Below are 5,769 nucleotides of genomic sequence, written 5' to 3'. Positions count from 1 at the left end.
GGTGGATACCAGGATCCTGTTGAGCACGCGAGGTTATTCCGCAACCATATGTACGATGTCGGGTTCCCGCAATGTGAATTAAATGAACATTTCCCAGAAACCCTAATGGGAGAAGCCTTGTTGTGGCACCAAGGCCTATCAGAGGAGGAAATGGGTCATTGGATACCACTGAGGGGTGCATTTATGGCAAGATATGAGATGTATATTCCATGGACGGGATCACTGGAAGATCTAGATAGGATCAGGCAATTCCCCGAGGAACCATTTGTCGACTATGCCAGGAGGTGGAGGCATCGTTATGAACAGTGTCATGAAACAATGAGTAATAAGGTGCAGCTTATGTGCATACAGAGAGGCGCTATTCCATTGGCGGCAAGAAGAATGAGTAGAGTGTCCTTCCGGGATTATGATGATTTGATAGGTTGTGCTTTGTATGGATCGGCAGATCCCTTTTATTTGAATCCGAACGTTCCTCACGTGATGGATCTAATGATTGTGGACATTTGGGAAAGCTCCTCGAACGAGGAAGATGCTAATCGGAGGATTCCTATCAATATTTGGGATGAATCTGATGATGAGCCGGAAATCACCGTAATGATAAGATCAGGTCGAGTGGCCGAGGGAAAGGCACCTATGGTTGAAATAGAGATAGGAGAAGGATCGGCTCCCAAGTCGAATGACCAAGTTCTCGAGCAGTTGAAGAAGACACAAGCTAAGTCCACGGTGTGGGAAGTTTTATGCCATTCCAAGTACCATCGTGAAAACCTGATGAAAGAGCTGCAGAATTTGGTTATTTCTACCGATACTGAGCCGACAGCGTTAGTAGGGGCCATTATGGCTCGAAAGAAGACTGAAATCACGTTTACCGACGAAGATCTCCCAGAAAAGGGGAAGGCTCACAACAAGCCTTTGTATATCCGAGCTGAAATCAACGGGAAGAAGACTAGCTGTGTGATGGTTGATGATGGATCAACCATTAATGTTTGCCCGCTGAAACTCTTGTCTAAATTGGGAGTAGAAAGAGGAGACCTGACGGCCTCGGAAACTGTGATCAGGGCTTATGATGATAGCCGTAGGCACATCGAAGGAGTTTTTAAGGCCAAGCTGAAAGTAGGGCCGCTTGAGGAAGAAACAGAGTTCACAGTGCTGGATATCCCGGTAACCTTTGCTGTATTGTTGGGACGCCCATGGTTCCACAAGTTAGGAGGTGTGCCCTCCACGCTCCACCAAATGATCAAATTCCCCTTCGGGGAGGAGATAGTGACAATCAGAGCAGAAAAATTGAGCTCGGTGGCAGCATTGGGGATTGAGCCTCAGCTTTTCTCCGGGTTCCAAGTTTCAGAAATCTACGAGTCTAGCATGACCACCGATGTGGTGAAGATGATGAAGGGAGGCTTCATCCCTGGTATGGGCTTGGGAGCACACCATCAAGGATTGCCAGAATTTCCGGATTTCAAAAGTCAAAAAACCCGGAGGGGTTTAGGGTATGAGCAGGGAGGTCCATCCAACGCGAGTAGTGAAGGGAAAGTGGGCCTTAGGAAGTATTTCGTGAAGGAGGGTCATGGAAAGGTTTATTCAGGGACCCCTAAGTCATGGACTAGCACTGAAGGAAAGATTCTGCCAGGATTCGAGATCTTCAATGATGTGACTGACTGGGGCAAAGGAAAGGCAAGCTGCTTTGTCGAGGAGATTATGATGTTAGATTTGAATGCCGAGGAGCAGGTCATCACTATCGAAGCAACTGCAGGAGCGGTGGACGAGCCCAATACCTCCAAAGCTTATGAAGAACCCGAGAACCCTGATGATGAAAATTGTATTATTGCTTTATTTGAATCTGATGATGTACTCGCCAACACTATCAATGAAATGAATTCTGATCTTGCTTACTTGCTTGATGTTGATCGTGATCATTCCATGCATTCTCATTCATATAACATGCCTACATTTGAAATCAATGCAATAGAAATGTCAACTTTCAATCTTGGCACGGATGAAAATCCTAAACTTATACAAATTGCTCAAGGATTAACTATTGAAGAGAGGAAAGAATTTGAGAGAATAATTAAAAAATACGAAATAGTGTTTGCTTGGACATACGAAGACATGCCAGGAATTGATCAATCAATCGTAACTCACCGTATTCCAACATATCCCGATGCGAAGCCCGTAAAGCAGAAGCTCCGATGCATGAGACCGGAATGGGCAGATAAGATCAGAGAGGAAGTGAAGAAACAGTTAGAAGCAGGGTTCATCGAAGTAATCGACTATCCCCCCTGGGTCGCAAATGTAGTGCCCATCGCAAAGAAGGACGACAAAGTAAGAATGTACGTCGACTATAGAGATTTTAACAAGGCATGCCCCAAAGATGAATTCGCATTGCCTCATATTGACGTGTTGATCGATAGTGCAGCATCGAGTGTCTTACACACGAATGTGGACGGTTTCATGGGCTACATGCAAGTTCAGATGGCTGAGAAACACAAAGCAAAAACCTCGTTCACAACTGAGTGGGGAACATACTGCTACAGGGTGATGCCATTTGGTTTGAAAAATACCGGGGCAACTTACCAGCGAATGGCTACAGCACTGTTCCATGATATGATACACAAGGAAGTAGAAGTTTATGTGGATGACATGATGGTCAAATCAGAGACGAGAGAGGGGCATTTCGGTGCACTCGAGAAGTTTTTGGCCCGAATTACGGAATTCAAACTAAGGTTGAATCCAAAGAAGTGCTTCTTCGGCGTTTCATCAGGGAAAATTTTAGGCTACGTAATCGAAAATAAGGGAATCGAGGTCGATCCCGACAAAGTGAAGGCTATACGGGAAATGCCGGCACCAAAGAATGAGAAAGAAGTGAGAGGATTTCTGGGGCAGGTTCAGTATATCAGTCGATTCATAGCAAGACTCACCGCGATCTGCGAGCCAATCTTTAAGCTGTTACGGAAAGACCAACCCACGATTTGGAATGATAAGTGTCAGCAAGCTTTGGAGAACGTCCGGAACTACTTGTCTAATCCACCAGTGCTAAGACCGCCTAAACTGGGAAAACCTCTTCTCCTCTATGTGGCGATCGAAGAGCGATCTATTGGGGCAATGTTGGCTCAAGAAGGAGACACCGGTGTGGAGCACGCGGTGTATTATCTGAGTAAGAAGTTCTTGGAATACGAGCTTAAGTACAATATGATTGAAAAAACGTGCGTGGCAGTAGTATGGTTGACAAAGAAACTACGGCACTATTTTCAATCATATAAAGTGATCATTATTTCCCGGATGGACCCCGTGAAGTATCTATACCGAACTCCGTCCTTAACAGGGAAGCTAGCCCGATGGTTGTTGCTTTTATCCGAGTTTGACATTGAATATGTAACGAAGAAAGTTATCAAAGGGAGGGCTGTAGCAGAATTTATGGCCAACCAACCTCTGAACGCAGAAGAAGAAGAGATAAGCTATGATTTCCCCGATGAGCACTTAAACGCAATAGAAGTTATGCCTTGGAAAATGTTCTTCGATGGAGCGGTTAATTCGAATGGAGCCGGAGTAGGAGTACTACTTATCTCACCTGAAGGAGAAAGGATCCCAATGGCAAAGAAGTTATCCTTCCCTCTCACCAATAATATGGCCGAATATGAAGCGTGCTTCTATGGCTTAGAGTCGTTAGGAGCACTAGGAGCATCATATGTTGAAATTTGGGGCGACTCAAAGCTGATCATCGAACAGGCACAAGGAAACTGGGAAGTGAGGGAAGAAAGGTTACGTCCATACCTAGACCAGCTAGAAGGGTTGGCACAAAGATTCAAGGAATGTCGTTTTTATCATATCCCTCGAGCACAAAACCAGGCAGCGGATGCTTTGGCCACCTTAGTGTCAGTTTGGGACAACCCTCGAAACCTTGCCTCGAAGCCGTTGGTATTGAGGAGATCTCACAGACCATGCTACGAAGACGTAATGCTATTAGGGGCAGATGAAAAGCCATGGTATTTCGATATCGTGAACTTTATGAAGAATGGAACATACCCGGCGGAGTCGGAACTTAGGGATCAAGCTGTGATTAGAAGGTTAGCTCAGCAGTTCGTCATCCACAATGACTTGCTTTACAAAAGGCACATCGATGGGTTACAACTAAGGTGCTTGGATGCGGGAGAAGCCCGCGAGGCAATGGAATCAGTACACTCAGGAATTTGTGGGGCCCATATGGGAGGAGCGGTGTTACCAAAGAAAATCATAAGGCAAGGCTTCTACTGGCTCACCATGGAACGTGATTGTAGCGATTATGCGAAGAAATGCCACGATTGTCAAATCCACGGAGATTGTAGTCATCTACCAGCCACGAAATTACATGTGTTAGCACCTATTTGGCCATTTGCGGCTTGGGGCATTGATATCATCGGCGAGGTGAGGCCTAATGCTTCGAATGGGCACAAATTTATTGCCGTCGCCATTGATTACTTCACCAAGTGGGTAGAGGCAGATTCGTTTAGCAAATTGGGATCCAAGCAGATGAGAAAGTTCATTGAGAAACACTTGATCACCAGGTTCGGAGTGCCTCATCACATGATTACAGATAATGGGGTCCAGTTTCAGGGGGAAGTAAGAAGTCTCTTCCAGGAGTATGGTATTGAACATCACAGGTCTTCTCTGTATCGTCCACAAGCTAATGGCGCAGTAGAAGCAGCTAATAAGAACCTTAAAAGGATCCTCGTAAAGACAGTAGAATCACACCGGAACTGGCACGAGCAGCTTCCACTCGCTTTATGGGCTTATCGCACGACGGTTAGGACGTCAACTGGGGCAACGCCGTTCTCCTTAGTGTATGGGGCAGAAGCAGTCCTGCCGATTGAGATTGAAAAGCGATCGTTGAGAATCGCAGTGGAAGCAGAGATTCCCGAGACGGAATGGGCGAAGAAGCGGTATGAGCAGTTGGCGTTAGTAGACGAGAAAAGGATGGAAGCCCTTTACCATGTGCAGTTATATCAAAGAAGGATGGCTCGAGCCTTCAACAAAAAGGTCAAGGCCAGCCCTATCAAAGAAGGAGACTTGGTACTGAAACAGATCCGCATGACGCACACCGACCCTAGGGGCAAGTTTAAGCCTAACTGGGAAGGACCGTTCTTCGTAAAGAAAATCCTGAGCAAAGGCGCGGTGAAGCTTACCACCATGGATGGCATGGAGTTCTCCGAACCTACCAATCTGGATAGGCTTAAGAAATACTTTTCGTAAAAAAAAAAAAGAAAAGAAAAAAAAAGAAAGAAAATTCCCGATAGGTTGAAAACCCGCAAAGGGTGACCTATGCAGCAATCAGGGACATCCCAATGGGTGAAAACCCGAAAGGGCACTCATTTGAAAATTCCGGGATAGTAAAAGGAGAGATGAAAAATCACCGGGATCTGAAAACCGAAAGGCGGATCCTGGCAACAGTAGTTATATCTTGAGCAAGTACAAAAATAATGTATAAGCGGCTAAGTATTTCTGTTGTTTGTAAATAAATAAAGGCATGAATATATTTGAAGAGAATGATTGGAATCATCATAATCTACTGAATGCATGGTAATACGAATCATGAGTTATACATTTCTAATCTTTCTTTTCACAATAAAAAGCCTACATACTATCCACCCCACTCCCTATACACCAGCTATACATCGGGGTAATGCTAATAAAAACTACAAAGCTATACATGATAAGCCTAATAAGGAGGGACATCCCAGTAGGCCTCAAAGTCCCTCAGATGTGACGCCCACTCCCTAGATAGGGTCTCCTCGGCGGCTC

Source organism: Euphorbia lathyris, chromosome 2, assembly GCF_963576675.1.
Source record: "Euphorbia lathyris chromosome 2, ddEupLath1.1, whole genome shotgun sequence".
NCBI lineage: Eukaryota > Viridiplantae > Streptophyta > Magnoliopsida > Malpighiales > Euphorbiaceae > Euphorbia > Euphorbia lathyris.
This window is presented reverse-complemented; position numbering follows the sequence as displayed.